Source organism: Perognathus longimembris, chromosome 16 (assembly GCF_023159225.1).
Source record: "Perognathus longimembris pacificus isolate PPM17 chromosome 16, ASM2315922v1, whole genome shotgun sequence".
Taxonomy (NCBI): Eukaryota; Metazoa; Chordata; class Mammalia; order Rodentia; family Heteromyidae; genus Perognathus; species Perognathus longimembris.
The window spans coordinates 37,422,811-37,442,471 of NC_063176.1; the positions used below are offsets into that span (position 1 = coordinate 37,422,811).

The window sequence follows — 19,661 nt, forward strand, 5'->3', positions numbered from 1 at the left end:
TTTTATGGCTAAAATCCTAACAGAATCAAATTATTTCTATAGACAGGAGCCCTGCACTGAAAAACAAGTATTCTCTCAGGAACCCTCAAAGTCTTGGGGAAACCCTGAGAGGAGAATATTTGAATGGATACAAATAAATGGACAAATAGATATTGTTTTTCGTGGGGTTCTTTTGGCTGCACAATGACTTCAGTCTCTGAATGAGTCATTGTCAATGGGACAGTTCTTCTCCCAAGGGCTAATGAACGGTGCTGTGAGAGCTGGTGATGAAGTTGGCTGACAGATTGGGCCAGGCAAATCCTTACACCCCAATAGTAAGGCTATTGAAAGAACTTCCTCTCTTTTTAATTCACAATTGAATAGGAAGTCAGATGCGCCTTAAACTGAACTGATACACAGATAAAAGCCAAATGCTGTAGGTGTAACGTGTGTGTTTGTGTGTGTAGGGGCGGGGTGTTCTTTCTACTTACAGCTGGTTTCTACCACTTGAACCATGTCTCTATTTCCAGCCTTTTGCTGGTTAATTGAAGATAGGAGTCCCACAGACTTTTCTGCTTGGGTTAACTTCCAACTGGGCTCCTGACAGCTCAGCCTCCTGAGTAGCCAGCATGAGAGGTGTGAACCATTGTATCACTTTATTTTAAATTATTACTTATCTTTCCCAATAGTCAGCTTCAAACCCAAGGATAAAGGATCAAAAATGATACAGAAGGTCATTGCAAAGAAAAAGCCAAACCAAATTGTGTGTGTGTGTGTGTGTGTGTGTGTGTGTGTAAAAGCAAGTACCAAGACTAAAAGCAATTCTATTGCAAAACTGGTGTAAATGAACTGAACAACTCATGGGGGTGGGGGAGGGGGTGGGGGAGAGGAGGAATGAGGGACGAGGTAACAAGCAGTGCAAGAAATGTATCCAGATCGTGGTGGCCATGACGGCCGTCGACGGCTCCATTTGCGTCATGCTCGTGGTCATCTGCTTGCTGGTGGCCTACGTCACCGAGAACCTCATGCACCCGACCTTCCGCCAGCCCAGCCTGCGCCCGGCAGGCCTGACGCCGCCCGCCACCGACCGCCGGAGACCCACCCCGGGCCCTCTGCCCGCCCCGCACCCCGCGCCCCTCTAGGATCCCCGCGGAGGGCCTGATGGAGACTACGCGGGCCCCAGCTGGGCCTCCTCTGCCTTCCTAGACTGTGGCCCACCAGGGGGCCTGATGGGCCTGGGCTGGATGGTGTGGCGCCAGGGGTCTCCCGCCTGTGGCACAGGCCCCAAAGGCAGAGCCATGGGCTCCTGGAACGATACTTGGAACCTCCATCCTGTGCCAAGTCGTCAGAGCTGGGCTGTAGCCTTGGCCTGGGCACTTCGTGCTTTGCAGGGTGGGGATCCCCCACCCCCCCGACCCTACCCCAGTGGGCTTAGGTTAGCTTTGTGACTTAGAATCTCCGACCCACTGCAGGAGCCAACCACTCTCCCTCTGCTGTCTGGGGAGGGAACGGGGAGGGGCGGGGGGGGGGGGGGGGAGGCAAGGGCCCTGAGACTGGCTGGCTTGTGCATGCTTCTGGCCAGGGCCACCCCCTCTTTGAGCTTTGCAGGATCCAGGGCAAGGATACACAGGCCCTATGGTGTCTTCCTACGCGGGCATCTGACAAGCCCAGAGCCACTGTGTAGCCGAGTCCAGCATTTGACTGCTGCGTGGATGGTGGATTGCGGGGGGGGGGGCAGGGGGGGGGCCCGGGGACGGGGGCAGGACCAGGTTCCCTCTTTCCTTTTGTGCGTATTGCTTGGAGTAGGGATTTCTGTGGAGATGGGAGCAGGTGGTTGGGAGGGCGGCCCTGGATCCTGAGAGCATGAGAGCGGCCAGCACTGGGCAGCCTGACCCTGCACTGTGGTCTGTACCAAGCTCAGCCAAGTCACAGTGTGAGTAACTGCCTACCCCAGCCTTCTTCTTTTTTTTTTTTTTTTGGCCAGTCCTGGGCCTTGGACTCAGGGCCTGAGCACTGTCTCTGGCTCCTTTTTGCTCAAGGCTAGCACTCTGCCACTTGAGCCACAACGCCACTTCTGGCTGTTTTCTGTATATGTGGTGCTGGGGAATTGAACCCAGGGCTTCATGTATAGGAGGCAAGCGCTCTTGCCACTAGGCCATATCCCCAGCCCCCCAGCCTTCTTCTTATTGGGAGTTGAGATCTAACCCCGGATCTAACCTGAGATGCTGCTCACCCACTCGCTATGAATGACAGAGGCTGGCTTTGCTCACCTCCTGGCAGATGGAGCACCTGGCTGAGGTTACAGCCTGGTGAGGCGGGGCACCTGCAAGAGTCTGGCACTGTCTGACTCTGAGCTCCTAGCTCTGAGCACTGGACTTGACCCTGGCCCCTCTGGGTCGCTGTGGCTAAACCTAGATCCTCACACCAGCAACCACTGTCCTCTTGGGCCCTGGTTGGGGCCCTGCAGCCCCCACACCCTACCTCTCTGTCTTTGCTCTGCCTGCCCATGTAGCTCTGGTCAGCTGCAAACCTGGCACCAATATCTAAATGTCCCGCATTCTCAGACCCAAAAAAAAAATGTATCCAATGCCTAATGTATGAAACTGTAATATATATATATATATATATACATATATATGTATATATATAAAAGCAATTCTGGCAGGGGCCAGGAGCCTGCTCTAGTGCACTTCTCATTTTGTAGAACTCGTGTTCCCTTCCAGCAAGGGCTTGACAGGAGTCTAGTGGCCCCACTGGGTTAGAAGCAGTTTCACTTCATGGGTTGTTTCCCACAAGTCCTTCTCACTGTGGAAAGCAGAAGTTGAGGGTATTAAAATAGATCAAGTGTGCATGCAAGAGCAACTCCATCAGCAAAGAGGTCTTCCTGTTTGTCAACTTCTCTGTTTTGAAGCTAAGTCCTCTGCCAGATACCCTGACTTCACTTTGACGGGGAAGCTGAGAACATCTGCAGATGCATCTGGATAAGTGGTGTTTTATAAGTTCTATAAGCAATGTCCTAACAAACACTTGTAGCAGAGAAAGGCTGAGCCAAGGAGATCCATCCGATGCCTCCATACCTCAGCCCGAGCCAGGCACCTGCTTTGTGGAGGCAGGGCTCAGGGGCAGACCTAAAGATTTCTGGGATGACCAGAGGAAATTGCCCTGACCATCTTGTTTCTCATGTGTCTTTCTTCTTGCTCTTCATGTCTCTTAAAGACGTAGACTGGAATCCTTTTGGGGTCACTTTATTTTGGCACATGGCCCAAGTCAGAAATAAAAGAAAGGAGAGCTGCGGAGAGCTCTGCTCTGGCTGTAGCCAGACTGCAGCATTTAAAAATGTTAAGGCTCCACCCTCAAACTTGTGTTTAAACAAGATCCTTTCTAGTGTGCAAGATACAGTAAAGTGTAAGAATGGTGCAGAAAGAAGGCTTTAAAAATGAAGTGTTATTAGCTCTTTATAGCACCTTAATAATAATAAAATTATATTTTAAAATGAAATTTTAAAAAACTTTAAAAAACAAAGTGGAGGTTGAGAATATGGCCTCGCATACATGAAGCCATGGGTTCGATTGCTCAGCACCACATATATAGAAAGAGCCAGAAGTGGTTCTGTGGCTCAAGTGGTAGAGTGCTAGCCTTGAGCAAAAAGAAGCCAGGGGCAGTGCTCAGGCCCTGAGGTCAAGCCCCACAACTGGCAATCAATCAATCATAAAGCGTTTAGCCAGGCACCTGGCTCATACCTGTAATCCTAGCTGCTCATGAGATCTGAGGATTGAGGTTCAAAGCCAGCCCAGGCAGTAAAGTCCCTGAGACCCTTATCTCCAATTCACCACCAAAAGTGAGAAGTGGAGATGTGGCTCAAGTGGTAGAGTGCTAGCTTTGAGCAAAAAGCAAAACAAAACAAAACAAAAAAACAAAAAAAAAAACACCCTAAAAAACAAAAAAGCAAGCATCAGGGACAGTGCCCAGGTTCAGAAGTCAAGCTGGTCAAGGACCAGAACACACACACACACACACACACACACACACACACACACACACACACGTTTAAATTGCACTCATGAAAGACTTTGGTCACAGCGACACCTCGTGGGTACTTTAGTTTTTGCAGGTGCACTTGGCAGAGAGTGAAGTACCAGAAAAGTGGTTCAAGTTCCTTCATCCCTGGAGGGAACGGATGGCCATTGTACTGGTACCCACAGGTCTCCCACAATGGCCCCTGTTGGCAGGCCTAGTTTCTATATTGAAGGTGGCAGCATATCAAGGGATTTTAAGGAATTCCTTTTTTTTTTTTTTTTGGCCCTTGGACTCAGGGCCTGAGCACTGTCCCTGGCTTCTTTTTGCGCTCTGCCACTTGAGCCACAGCACCACTTCTGGCCGTTTTCTGTATATGTGGTGCTGGGGAATCCAACCCAGGGCCTCATGTATAGGAGGCAAGCACTCTTGCCACTAGGCCATATCCCCAGCCCCAGGAATTCCTTTTTTGTAACATTTTTTTTGGCCAGTCCTGGGGCTTGGACTCAGGGCCTGAGCACTGTCCCTGGCTTCTTCCCGCTCAAGGCTAGCACTCTGCCACCTGAGCCACAGCGCCCCTTCTGGCCATTTTCCATATATGTGGTGCTGGGGAATCCAACCGAGAGCTTCATGTGTAGGAGACAAGCACTCTTGCCACTAGGCCATATTCCCAGACCTTTTGTGACATTTTGATACTAAAAACTGCATCACCTGAATCAGGTCCATTGGCTCTATGATTTGGAAGAATGAGTCTATGGGCATAAAGGGAGAAGTAAAATGGCAAAGATTTATTCCAGAAAAAGATAAACAGAGCTTCTTCTAGACAGTTGGGGTACTGGGGTGCATCATGTTAATAATGTGTTTCTAGGAGAGAAATACATGACTCTTAAGATCACTGGACAGCCCGTGGGCCTTCCCAGACCCCAGACCCAATCAGAGGCAATAGGGACCCACATGGGTGACTGCTCAAGACCATGGTAGTGTGATGTCTAGAGGCCTGCACACGGGAATGCTTAAGGTCATGGTCACAGATGTAGAGCTGCTGTAGGAGGAAGATTTTGTCCTGACTTGCAGTCCTAGGACTAGAGAGGCAAAAGTTAACTATGGGCAAAACAAAAGGATTCAAGTTAAGGAGTTTTTCTTTTGGTGAACATAGAATAACTAAATTTATTTACGTCCTCTTCAATTATATTCAATAAAATGTTATCATTTTCTTCTAAATGCCATGGAAGGTTTTATCCCTAGATTTATCTCTAGACACAGAATTTTTAGACTATTATAGAAGATAACATTGTTATCTCTAAAAAATTACATAACTTCATTATTTGTTCATTATCTGTAGTGGGTAGAATACAGTCCATTTGGCATATTAATATCAAAATCCATTTCATCGTATTGTTGTATGGTGAGAAAACAGAGAAGCCACATTTTGAGAGGTCAAATAGGGAGTCTTTATCTTTTTTTTTTTTTTTTTTTTTGGCCAGTCCTGGGGCTTGGACTCAGGCCTGAGCACTGTCCCTGGCTTCTTTTTGCTCAAGGCTAGCACTCTGCCACTTGAGCCACAGTGCCACTTCTGGCTGTTTTCTGTATATGTGGTGCTGGGGAATTGAACCCAGGGCCTAATGTATGCGAGGCAAGCACTCTTGCCACTAGGCCATATCCCTAGCCACAAATCGGGAGTCTTTATTAAAAGGCCAGAGACTGCTTGTTGGGCTCCTGTCTCAAAGCCCAGCAGCCCAACAAATACACTTAATACTGTTCTCTGCCATGAAAGCTGGAGAAGAAAGGAAGAACTAAAACAATGCCAACAAACCAATTCAGTTCCAATGGAGAGCTGAATTGGGATGCTACAGTGACCAGAGGACAGCCAGGAGCCAGGACATGAACACAGAGACATGTGGCATGGTGTAATGTGGTCTCAGCCTAAATAGTGTGAGGGGCAGGGGGCTGGGTCATGGGAAACTTGAGTCCCAGGCACTATACTGAGGTTTAGTCACCTATCATCTAAGGCCCTGACCCAGCCTTCAGGGATTCAGGCACACCCATCACCTGGGGGTAAGGGAGGCTTTCACCTTTCCCCACAGTGAAGACAAGATGCCAGACCTTACCATCCACCATGTGGCCAAGATGGCGCAGGCCAGAGCCTATCTCTCCACTTCAATATAGCTAACATTCACTCCTTGTGACGGGCTTGGCACTTTTCTAAGAACCTTTGTATGTATGGGAGTGCATTCTGTCTCATAATGACTGCTTACATAACTTACAGATGAGTGCAAAGTTAATTGTTCAAGGTCATGTTCAAGGTCAGTGTGCAATACCCAAGATGCCAATTGTGATGTTACTCTTCCTGGTTCTTTTTTAAAAAATCAACTCTTATACCTGGCATATCTATTTCTAAAGTTGAAGTAAATACATTATAATAAATGGTCTAAAAACAAGTCAGCAAACATATGGTTAATGTGTTAGCAGAAAGACAGTGGGGGGGGGGAGAGAGTTCCTTGGAGGGAGAGCTTTGTGAAGAGAAACATTCTCCAAGGGAATGGAATTCACCAAGCCCTTGGGACCACTGCATGCTTCCCAAGGAGCAAGGAATTTCATGCATTTCAACACTTGCCAAAGCAGAGCGACCTCAGCAAGGCTCCTAGGAGGCCCCAATAAGGAATGAGGCTCAGGACCAAGCCCAACAGAGTGTCCAATAACAAGCCTGTCCCTTCCCACCCTCCACCACCAGCTAGACCCCTCCTTTTCACAGTCAGAGGCCTCTGGGGCATCCCCCCAGGGTGAGAGGTAGACAGCAATCCTGTGGGCTTCTGCTCCAAACAGCCTCGCATTGAAACCACAGTGTACTTGGCTCTAGTTTTTTTTTTTTACACACATTATTTTCTGCAGAAGAAAAAGGAATGAGAAGAATGAAAGGAGACTTTTTTTTTTTTTTTGAGAACTGGAGAATTCTTTCTCTAGCCTAATGAATGAGCTTAATAAGTGGAAAAACAGAACTACTCTTCATGAAGAGAGTCTTTGGGAGGGTTACTGGGCCTTGATCATTAAAAACGAGTTAAAAGGCTATATCATTTATTCAGCCTCTGCCTCAACTGTGTCAGCCCTGAGGAAATGAATGACCTCAGTGCCTTGGGGTTGGAAGAGCAGAGCCTTTGTAAGAGTGTTTCTCTATGGCATCCCAAATAGGAATTCACTCAAGGAGTTGACTGGATAATACTCCCTTCCCTCTACCAATCAGATCTCCCCTTAGAGTGAGTGTATTCAAGTATGTTGCATAGTGTGAAAACAAAAAAATAAGAATCTTACAGCAGACCCCAGGCTTGGTCATGTTGGGTAACTCACTTGAATTTCTCTGCCTAAGTATCTTTGTAAAGCGTGTATGGGGCCAGGCACCTGTGGCTCACACCTGTAATCCTAGCTATTCAGGAGACTGAGATCAGAGGATCACAGTTCAAAGCCAGCCCAGACAAGAAAGTCGATGAGATGCTTATCTCCAATTAACCAGGGGGGAAAAAAAAGCAGAAAGCAAAGGGGTAGTTTAAGTGGTAGAGCACTAGCTTTGAGCCCAGTAATGACACATACACACAAAAGAGTGATTCAGAAGAACATATGATAATATCTGTCATTAGGTAGAAATGGTAATACTTGCTACTTAATTAGGAAGGTTTCCTATAAAGCTACCCAATTGATATACATTGTACTCATTTTAGAAGAAATTCCAGGAATCAGAAATTAGGATTCTGGGGAGAAAACAGGGCTCATGGAACATAACAGGACCAAGGCCAAATAGTGAGTGAGCTGAGAACCAAGACTCAAACTCAGGTGTGAACTGACTTTAAATCAAAACACGCTACAGTTCCTTCCTAGAAGAAATGAGATCAGATTGTAATGTGTCCCCAAACAGTAACTGACAACAGGATCTAAGGAGGTAGATAACCAATAACTGGAAGTTATTGTTTCTGCTATGATGATCACCTCTTCTGTGAGTTCAAAATGCTCGTGTATACCCAGGATCTCTGTAAAGAGAGGGGAGGGAAAATGAGCAGTATTCACCACAGGGGGACAGTGGGCACATTTGAAGCCCAAGATGGGATTTTGCTTTGGCTTCCCACAAGCCTGCTTGCAGGAGTGATACACCAGTTGGTATATATTCTGTGCTTTTGCTCTGTTTTGGAATTCCAGGCTCTTGGTGGTTGGTGGCCATGACAGAGACTGTTTACCTTCTCCAAACTTGTTGACTTGTTCCTGGACACAGAGCAGCATTCTACTTTTCAGCCTCCCTTCAAGTTACATCTTCTGGTAAGTATCGGCCAACAACTGAGCTCTAGCCAAGGGGTGATTGATAACAAGTGCCAAGTCCCACTTCCTGGTCTAAACCATAAAATCTCCCATCATCCTCCCTGCTCTTTCCCTGTTGCTAGCTTGAAGCAGATGGGCGTGGTGGCTTGGCTTCATGCGGAAGCTGATGGAACCACAGATGGAAGGTTCCTGAATTCTTGCCTGGAGGACAGCCATCTGGTCATCAGAAGCTCCTGATTGTTCAGACTCCTATTGTTACAGCATTTACAACTTTCAACGTTTGCTATAGCAAGGAGAACCACCGTAGTAAGCAACCAGAGATGTTCTCTCCTGGACCCCATCCTTCTAGCTTTCCAAGTAGCTGTGGGAGATATAGAAGCCTAGCCCTGCCTTACCAGCAGTCACTCGGCTTCTCTGAGGTACAATCTTCTAGAATAGTTGTACTTTGCAAGATGGACATAAAGTTGGAATTTTATTGATAGTTATGCTGGTTAGCTTTTTATTTTTTAACCTACAGAAAAAAAATCATTCTTTTTGTCTTTAAGTTCTGAGTTTTTTTCCAAACAGGGTCTCACTATAGCTTTAAACTTGCAATCTTCCCACGTCTGCCTTCTGGATGGCTGGGATTGCAAGAAGAGGAAATGTGTATTTGGGCTCATTGTTTTGGCGGTTCCAGTGCATAGTCAGTTGGTCCCGTTGCTTTCGGACCTGTGGTGAGGCAACACATCATGGCAGGGACACCTGGCAGAGGAAAGCTCTTACTTCATGGTGGAGAAGCAAAAAAGAAAAACATGGGGGAAATGATGGAAAGGGTGACATTGAGCAAGATGCATTGCACTCATGAACCCCTTTGCTCAACTATTTCAAGATCATTAAAAAAATTAATTAAAATGAAAAGGAATAGAAGAGACTGGGTTCCCACAGTCCACTTCAAAGGCACACCTCTAAAGGCTTAAAGCATTAGCCTCCACCTCTTGGGTTCCTACTAGCTCCTATTATTACCAAGCTTTCCACACATGAACCTTGAAGAGAGCATTGAAAGGTTTTAAAATCGCCATAGGATGATTTCATCTCAAATAACTTCCTATCTGGCTCTGGCTGCCTCATAGAATATCTTGGAAAGGTATTAGAAAAGATATTAAGGATAATGAAATATTGATCCTTGTATTCATAATAACAATAATCAACACATGTAATTAACAATTATATTGCTATGTATGGGCACTCTTTTGTGTATCTTGTTACTTATGCCTCAGAGTTTTGTCATAGATGCTTTGTGAGGTAGGTGCTATCTAATATTATCATCTTTTTTTGTTTGGTTTTGTTTTTGTTGCCAGTCTTGGGGCTTGGACTCAGGGCTGAGCACTGTTCCTGGCTTCTTTTTGCTCAAGGCTAGCACTCTGCCACTTGAGCCACAGCGCCACTTCCGGCCTTTTCTATATATGTGGTGCTGAGGAATCGAACCCAGGGCTTCATGTATACAAGGCGAACACTTTACCACTAGGCCATATTCCCAGCCCTAATATTATCATCTTACTTTTACAATAGAGGTTGTAACGTGTCCAAAATGATAGCAATGGCAGAGCTAGGCTTCGATTCCAGGCAGTCTCGTTCTTTATCACTAAGCTTTGTTGCCATCACTATGGATAGACTCAAGTTGACTCAGTTCTGCAATGAGGGCAAGAATGAACTGACAGGAGGAGGGGGGGGCTTCCTCAGAAGATTCCTTGGCCCCAGACTGGACCTGGCCTCAGCCTGGGCCTCTCTGTCCAGCAGGGGGCACTCACAGCCTACATTTTCTGAGTTCCCCTTAAAAATCAGAACTCATCCTTTATATAGAAAGCCCTGATGCTACAACTTTTGTCTATCATTCTTTTTTTTTTTGGCCAGTCCTGGGCCTTGGACTCAGGGCCTGAGCACTGTCCCTGGCTTCTTTTTGCTCAAGGCTAGCACTCTGCCTCTTGAGCCACAGCGCCGCTTCTGGCCGTTTTCTGTATATGTGGTGCTGGGGGATCGAACCTAGGGCCTCGTGTATCCGAGGCAGGCACTCTTGCCACTAGGCTATATCCCCAGCCCCTTGTCTATCATTCTTGAACTATTTAACATTTTATTCAGAGGAACAAACCAGTGCACGTAAACAATCAAGGGAATATTCTTGTACATTTCCTGGAGGACCTGCAAAAGGGGCATTCATAACCAGCAACCCAGGAAATCTGTATAGACCCCAGTCTGACATGGGTAGACTGACTAGGTAAGGTACAGAGACACAAAGCCATCTACTACTCAAAGAAAGCATGCTACTAAAACTTGCCCCCTTATGGGGTGCCCTTGGATTTATGGAACCTCCGTGCTAGTTTGTAAGGTTTGGGGGCCTACCATGACTTTGTAGCATTGCCCTTTGTGCTGGGGAGTTTTCTCTCCAGTGGCCTCCTTATCTGACAAGTGACCACAATGAACTCTACCTCACAGTGTGGCTGAGTGCTTTTAACAAATGAATGCATATTGCAGCTGAGGCCCAGTGTTGGGTGCACGGAGCCACTGGACATCTCAAGGCTTTGGTGATGAGAGATATTTACACTGGGCAGAGCTCTGGGGAAAGGGATTTACAATCTCTCACTAGGGGGTCTTCACTAGTGCTCCCCATAGTTTCCTCTGCTCTGTGACATTGGCAAGACTTCCCATGTTCCACGAGGAACTGGACACTGCTCCCTGCCAAGCCCAAACACCTTCCTTCCAGGTAGCAGCAGATGCCATAAGGAAGTTTTCTCTCTTAGATTCAAGTTCCTGGCCATATGTCCTCAGGACTAACCAGCTTGTGGAGTTGAGGTTACTGGAAGTTCAGAAGAACCTCCATTTTGACGTTACTGTTTATTGATTTGTGGCCTGTCAAGTCAAAGTGCCCATCAGGAGGCCTCCAGAGGGGAGGCCAAGAGGGCAGCTCTAACAATGCAGCCCTTCTTTGGAGGCCCTGTTTGCCTTCCGGGAGCAGGCAGGGTGTGGCTAGAACTTCAGGGTGTGGTGAGAACTCTGGGTGTGGCTGCCTGGGCCAGGTCTGGGAGAAGGACCGAGAAACAATCCCCGGGCCTGGGTGGCCCAGGTCTCACTGCTTTATTGTGGGGTAACTATGGCCTTCACCTTCTGCAACCATGAAGTACAAGTGCACACCTGTGCTGAGGACTGCCTGCCCACCTGCGTCTCCATTGAGGAGGCCACAGCGAAGATCACAGGCTGCCTAGGAGTCCTGGAGCCCACACTCCCCTAGCTTTGCCACTCAGAGTTGCCTAGCCCTCTGTTCCTCAATCTCTTTATTTGTAGAAGGGCGTGTAAGAGGGTCTGCTTTCCCACTGAGCTTAAACTAAGATTAAAGGAGAAAAGTCTGGAACCATTTCTGGCACAAGGTATTGGAGGGAGGGAGCAGTTATTGCCATAGATTACTCAGGTGTGAATTCATCTTGTGTAACAGGTCCTTTGCACTGGGAAGCTGACAGAAACAAGCGAGGATCTCCTGATTCTGAATCTCAAATTCTGAGTCCCCTATCCATGGGCCTTTCTATCTTTGGCTGATCAACTTAACTTGAGGAAATATTTGCTGAGTGCATTATAATATATATGTGTGTATGCATATACACACATATACATATAAATGTGGGTGTGGAAATGTCATGATGAAATCTGTTAATGTACAAATAATAGGAAAGATTAAAGTACAATGTGATTAAAGAAAAAGGTAGAAAGAGAGGGAGGGAAAAAAGAAATATTAAATAAATCTGATTAGTAGTGGCTTACACCTATAACCCCAAGTATTCAGGAAGCTGAGAACTGAGGATCAAGGTTCAAAGTCAGCTGAGGCCGACAAACCTGAGAGACTTTTAATCTCCAATTAACCAACATAAAAACAGAACTGAACTCATAGCATAGCTCTAGTGTAGAGTGCCAGCCATGGTCTTAGGTTCAGCCCAAGTACTGGTACATGAAAAAGAGGGAGAGACAGGGAGGAGAGGGGGAAAGAATAAGAGGGAAGAGGAGGAGAGAGGAGAGAGAGGATAGTAGGAAGACAGATTTATTGACCAGTTGGTCACACACACACACACACACACACACACACACACACACAGAATTTATTGACCAGTCCACTATGAGGCAAGTGTTGTGATTTATTGAGTTGGGTGAAATTCCACTTAGCTGTACTCAGATGCACATTGCAACTAGGCAGTGGGCTGGGTCCTGGACCTAGTAAGAATCAGGTGTCCAGAAAGCCTACACCACTAATGAGATTATTTTGGAGCCCGTAGAAGAGTGTTGGTGCTATGAGGAAGAGCCGGACCCCAGGCCCAGTGGTCATTCTCCGACTAACTAGTTGGTTTCAGAACCTTAGGGTAGGTATTTGAGAGCAGGTGTATCAAACCTACTGGAGGTTGGCAAGGTTGTGCAATGGGTGGCTTCTAGAGAAACTGGAGGCCCCGTGGGTCCCTGAACCCTCTGTGGTTACCCAGACCAGGGTTGAGGGCCCTCAGGGTGTGGCTTGGGTGCAGCCCAGGAGGTAGGCTGCAGTGATAAGGTTTCCAACCACACCCACTTCCAACCCCCGGAGGTGTTACAGGCAGATCCAGAGCTGAGGAGTCAGGTAGGAAAGGGCTGCCATTTCTCTCTATGACCAAGCCCTCTGAGAACCGAGCCTGCCAGGGGATAGGTGCCCCTGGAAGTCAGGAGATCAGAAGGAACCAGAAAGTTCTCACTGTGTCAACTTCATCCAATTCAATTGGACAAATATTCCTATGTGCCCACTGTGTCTCAAGCTCAGACCTGGAATACAGCAATGAACAAGACAGATATTTCTTTGGTAGTGTAGGGGGAGAGGCAGATGAAAACCAAGGAAACTGACATTTAATTACAAACCACAGGGCATGCCATGAGACACTGGAGCCAGAGCCTGCCGGAGGAGGACGGCTTCATATGAAGCTGTTCTTAGATGGGACCTTTCCTCTGCAAGCCGTGGAGTTACCAGAGGCAAAATGAGGCCTGATTAGCAGTTCACCTTGCTGGGAGTCTCATCCAGAATCCGCTCCCCCACCCCCTATCCCCATTGCTTCATCTGCTGATGCTTTTGAAGGGTATTTTTTCTTCTTCTTTCTTTTCATTGTATCTAGTTTTTCCAGTTTTTCTTGGCAGAAGCTCTGGTCTGCTGTAGGCTACTCCATCCTACACAGAAGTAGAAGTCACATGACTTTTACTTTCATGTACATTGGTTTCTTTAGTAATTACCCAAATGGCACCTACATACAGTATTTTCATCCGAATGAATTTTAAGGAGTAGGAGGAGTATGTAGGATTAACTATGAACTTCTTTTTGTCCTTTGACTCAACACTTCTTGGTCTCCTTCACTCTAGATTTGCCTCCATGAGAAGTTGTGGCATCTGGGCCTCTCTCTCCTTCTCCCTTTCTGAGAGAAAGGAGGTGGCTTCGCCTGGTTGGTGAATTTGAGAACAATACAGGTGGAACCTCCGCTTTGCCTTTCCTGGGGGTTTTGCTTCCCTCGTGGGAGAAAGGGAGCAGTCTGCAAATCCTCCTCTGCTTCTGCGTATACTGTGCATTACCAGGCTATCCTCCAACCTCCCGCATTCTGAGGGAAGCCCTATAGGGCAATAAGCTGGCCAGGCCCTACCTTTAACATCAGGCCCTTCTAGACCTCGTACTAAGCATGCCTTGCAGCTTAGCCTTCACCAACACAGAGGGGGATATGTTGGAATTCATCTGACATGGTTTTGGTGGAACCTAATTCCCACTCCAAATCATAACTGCTAGAGAATCTAGAAAAGGTAGTTTTCAACTGGGCACCAGTGGTTCAGGCCAATAATCAGGAGGCTGAGAGCTGATGATCAAGGTTCAAAGCCAGACTCACCAGAAAAGTCTGTGAGACTCTTATCTCCAATTAGCCACCCAGAAGATGGAAGTGGAGCTGTGGCTCAATTGGTAGAGTGCCAGCCATGAGCAAATAGGCTAAGGGACAATGCACAGGCACCAAGTTCAAGTCCCAGTATGAGCACCAGAAAAGAAAACAGGTAGTTTTAGTGTAGCATGCCCTATAGTACAAGAAGAAAAGGGGTGATAGCAGAATGGCCACCCAGAATGTGTCATTTTGGCATATGGGTTATTTGAACTTCAGGCAATTGAGAAAACTCAGATACAGAGCAAGGTCTCTATTCTCTCCCTATTTACCTAAAAACAGATTTGTACGGAAGTTAATCACCAGTCACCTAGTACACATGGCATAAGATGACTCCACCTAGTCAACTTTCCTGGGAAGCAAACCCAGGCAAGTGCTCAGCCACCTGAAGCTGCATCCCACTGTGGTTGGTTCTTCAGGATACAATATAAGCCCAACATCCACCTACCAGTTGGGGTTACACTGAAGAGTCCTTTCAGTGTACACAACACTTTCTTTTCCGTATCAATATGCCTTTTGTTACTAGAGCCCCAGCTAAGAGCCTAAAAGGGCAGAAGGAAAGAGAGTTTGTATCCCAGAAGAGGCATATTGGAGAGGTAGCATGAACCATTCATTATACCCACCTTGCACTTTGGTAGAGTGTTTACCAACTTGTCTTGCATCCACACCCTAGAAGCCAATGGGCTAGCCTTTGAAGCAACCTCCAGTTGAGGTGTGTGGTCCTTAACATTAAGGTCAGATCATCTACCTTTCTTCACTGGAGTCAGTGGAGTCAGTTGGATTTTATCAGGAGAACCTGACAGTTGTTGCCCAATCAAATTACTTTAGCTTAGTTTGGAATAGGTCCCTAGAAATTAGATATGTGCACATTAAATTTTGATAAGCACTATTAAATTACTTTCTAAAAGACCTTTATCAGTCTCCCTAGTACAAGTGTTTGACTATGTCCTGGCCATGGCATCTTTTAAGCATTTTTCTTTTTGTTTGCATGTCCTATTCATTCTGAAAGCACACATAGTAGTAGTGTGAAAATAATAACTATGACTTGGGAAAAGTGCTATGTTGCATCAGCACTTTACAGACACTTGGTGTGTGTGTGCGCGCGCGCGCTGGTCCTAGGGCTTGAACCCAGGGTCTGTCCCTGAGGTTTTTTTTTTTGTGCACGGCTAGTGTTCTACCTCATAAGGCATAACTTTTTGGTAGTTAATTGGAGAGAAGAGTGTCATAGACTCTTTCTTGCCCTGGCTAGCTTTGAACCTCAATCCTCAGATTTCCTGAGTAGCTAAGATTACAGCCATGAGCCACTGGCACCCAGCCTAGAAACACCTTTTCTTTGAACCCCAACAAGCCTATCAGCTAGTTGTGAACTGCTCCTGTTTAGTAGAACAATGGAAACCCAGGGAGATTGGATAGCTTGCCACAAGTGTCTACATAGCCAAGAACAAATTAGTAATGTGTACAAGGCAACCATGTTTCAAGGGCTGTTGTTTTAAGAATATTATCTGTCTCCCCCCCCCCTTTTTTTTTTGCCAGTTCTGAGCCTGAACTCTGGAACTGGGTGCTGGCCCTGAGCCTCTTTGTGCTCAAGGCTAGTGCTTTCCCACTTAAGCCACAGAGACACTTCTGGCTTTTTCTGATTAATTTATTGGAGATAAGAGTCTCATGGACTTTCCTGCCTGAGCTGGCTTCTAACCACGATACTCAGATCTCAGCCTCCTGAGTAGCTAGGATTACAGACATGAGCCATCGGGGCCCAGCTTATCTATTCTTCTTAGTGGAGTGGACAAAACAAAAACAAAAACAAAAACAAAAACATAGTTTAGTTGGTACTTGATTGGAACAAATGGTATCAGGGTGGAGGGTCATAGTTATGAATGTCAAGTGCCTCATCCTCCAACAGTCAAGAAAAAAAGGTCATGGGCTGGGAATATGGCCTAGTGGCAAGAGCGCTTGCCTCCTACACATGAAGCTCTCGGTTCGATTCCCCAGCACCACATATATGGAAAACGGCCAGAAGGGGCGCTGTGGCTCAAGTGGCAGAGTGCTAGCCTTGAGCGGGAAGAAGCCAGGGACAGTGCTCAGGCCCTGAGTCCAAGGCCCAGGACTGGCAAAAAAACAAAAAAACAAAACAAAAAAAAAACAAAAAAAAGAAAAAAAGGTCTGTCATGTAGATGGAAAATGATCCTTCAGATTCATGTAGCTTCTCATGATCTCCAAATGGATGGAGTAGACTTGGGCCCTCACCTGGTCTGTCCTTCCTGGAGATGTGGAAAAGCATTGTTGCTTGTATTCTGGAGCACAGGAAGATGAAGAGCAGAGACCTGCAGTCTCCTGGTGACAAATTCCAAATCCCAGTGGATTGCTTATGCTCCAGATTTAATTTCTGCTCTCACTGTAGTAGTTCACAGGAAAATAGGGGTTGGGTGTGCCCACATGCATGCATCATGTACATGTGTAGTATTGGGAGAGGGAGAGGTAGGGACAGCAATTTAGAAAAGCTGACCTTGGAACCCCAGAAGATTCTCATAGGCCCTAGGATGTACACTGCCCCCATCTTCTCCTCCCCTGCTGTTTTCATGCCATTTTTACTCCACCCACTTGGTCCCCTTTCCTCTGTGGAGACAGAATGTCCAGCAAGGGAGGGGCGGGAGTCTGGATTTCTTTCCCCTGTGGGGCTGCAGATGAGTCAGATATGTAGGTAGCCCCAGCAGGTAGGTGGATTTCCTGTGGAGACAGTGCTCAGCTTCATGGGCCCCTCAAGCCCCTGGTAAGACCCCCCCCCCCACACACACACACACTGCACCCATTTCACGCTTCCCATTCACTTTGGAGCTTTCAGAAGCACATAGGATATTTCAGCTGTACTTTATGGGAACAGCCATCTCCATTCCCTCTGGCATCCCTTCATGTTACTAGGCCTGAAGCAGCTGTGGGCACTTTAGGGGATCACCTAGAGGAATATTAACTAGGAAATGTCCTTTCACTTGGGCTTAGTGGATTCTAGGCCTGTGTTTCCTGTCACTCTGGTGGCAAGTTCTGTCTGTTCATCCCAGTGTGGGAACCTTGCCAGAAACCCTTTTATCTCCCCTCCACCCCCCAGCCCCTGTGCTGACTATACCTGACTGACCAGAGCCTGGAAGCTGTAGGGCCTGAGGTTGTATCATAATAAAAGTCTGTGGTGGGAGGATATAATTTCAGGATAAAAGCTGTTGGAAGTTCCAGTAACTATCTCAGAGAATTATGAAATCTACCACTGCGGGAATCTGATTACCACATAAATTTGTTTTATTTTTCCAATTCATTGGCCACAGAAGTGATTGATAGTGTGCCCGTGGGGGGGGGGGGGCTTGAACTCAGGGTCTCATGCCCTCTCTTGGCTTTTTCCGCTCAAAGCTGGCACTCTATCATGTGAGCCACAGCTCTTCTTTCAGCTCTTGGTGGTTAATTGGAGCCTCAAGGACTTGACTGCCCAGGCTGGTCATTGAATGGTGATCCTCAGATCTCAGGCTCTTGACTAGCTAGGATAATAGGCAGAAACCATCAGCTCCTGGCAACAATGAATCCTTGATTGGCTTGTTTTTCCTTCCCTCTCTCACATTTCTACTCTTACCAATGCTTCTTGAGGTAATCTCTCAAATAAACTCCTTTGATTCAGAAAAAGAATGTCCTGTAGCATCTGACCAGACCAAAAGCATCAGTGGAAGGAAGAGAGAAACAAGGCTGGAAATGTGGAGTCAGAAGCTAGTCCCTAGAAAGTTCCTTCAGTCCTCTAACAGGTAAATTAGTAAGCAGGGGACTTAATTATCATCCGCATCTGACCCAAATAGTTCTTTCCTGTGAGCATTTACCCAACAATGCAACAAATACAATGGCAAATGAATCATCTGTTTTTCCTTTTGGACAGAATCACAGGAAATGGATTGTATCGAAATTTCTAGTTACAGGACACAAGCTGGCAGCAATTCCACAAAAGCCAGCTGATCTGTGTACGAGGTCACATGTTTGATCTAATGACTATATAACCATTATAATCATATATAGACTATATGAATCTATTCTATTTTCTTAACCACCCCCACCATGATCCACCAATGGGTGACTGTCAGGCCCCACAAAGGCAGAACTAGTCCTGACTAAATCATGTGGCATTTCTGAGCTCTTCTCCAGAGGTTGTAACCCATCCCCCTTTCCTTCTAGTCATCCCAGAAAGGTGGTATTTCTCTTGATTTCTTGGGGTGGGGAGTCGGGGGGGGGGGGGAGGTCACAATCTCCTATTTAATCCTAGCCAACTTTCTTCCTATGTATTAAATTCTTGTTAAATCCGCAGCAGCAATCTTTTTTGGTGGGGAGGGGCAGTGGCTGGCAGGCAAAAAGCTTGTAAGTATATTAAATTTGGTCTAATTAAAAACTCAAATATGACCAATTGTTCACTGTGTTCTTTATTAGAGAAGAGTGGCCTCTAAAAGAAATTAGCCAGATGACTCCTTTCTCATTTCCAATATTCTATTCTGCATTTTGCTCAACCATTTTAGTGCTAATAAAGAGAAAATTCTGGTAAGGTTGAAAGCTTTTTGCTTATTGAAAAAGAAATCAGCAAACCTAGAGTGCATTGTACAATATTACATGGATTTTTCAAGGTGGTGGTGGTGGGGGAAGCAGTGAACATAATTACACAGCTAGCATGTGGCAGACTAGCTAGGCATTCACAGATGTTTTCTAGTCCAATTTTTTTTCTGTGTTATTCTGGGATAGATGCTCTGAGCTGAAGTATGTGTCTTTCTACTTCTTTCCATCTTTACTAATCTCATCTTCCTTTTTCTTCCTCCTTTGATACACACTTTAAGATGTTTACACTTTAAATATATAGGCTTTTTTTTTTTTTATAAAACATGCAGTTTGTATTTATTTTTATTGGAAAGATATGTTCCCTATTTATCTCACTCAAGTCTACTTTTGAGGCTTCTTCCTTTTGGTCACTGTTGCAAGTTGAACTAAGGGCCTTCCTTATGTTTGCCAGGCAAGCACTCTATCATTTAAACTATCCCCTTCCATCCCTTTTGTTTATATTTTGTTTTCAAGATAAGGTCTCACTAACTGTGCTCAAGCTGACCTCAAACTGGAGGTCCTCCTGTCTTGACTCTTACTGATATTACTTGCATGTGTTCTTTGTACAGCCCTTCTACAGATGCTAGGAATATCTTGTCTCATTCTGTTAGCTATCACTAACTTGGCTTGCTGAAAGAAATGAAGTTTTATATAGACAAATCTATGACTATAGATGTTTGCATAGAGTTCACACATTTTCAGCCTGTGGGGAAAGAAAAATCTCTTTACCCCAAGAACTCAAGTGAGGGACTTCTAACTTGTCTATTCCGTTCTGTGGGTTCATTTGCCCCTGCGTACTTCAGTAAATTACGGAACCAA

At 46.1% G+C, this 19,661-nt stretch overlaps 1 long non-coding RNA gene across 1 annotated transcript; it reads left to right on the top strand.

Annotated features, from left to right (window-relative positions):
• Positions 1–13,685: 13,685 nt before the first annotated feature.
• LOC125364776 lies at positions 13,686–18,249 on the top strand. The gene is made up of 3 exons (XR_007213567.1): positions 13,686–13,785; positions 17,893–18,021; positions 18,142–18,249. It is a non-coding gene; the product is annotated as an uncharacterized LOC125364776 (long non-coding RNA).
• The last annotated feature ends 1,412 nt before the right edge of the window (positions 18,250–19,661 follow it).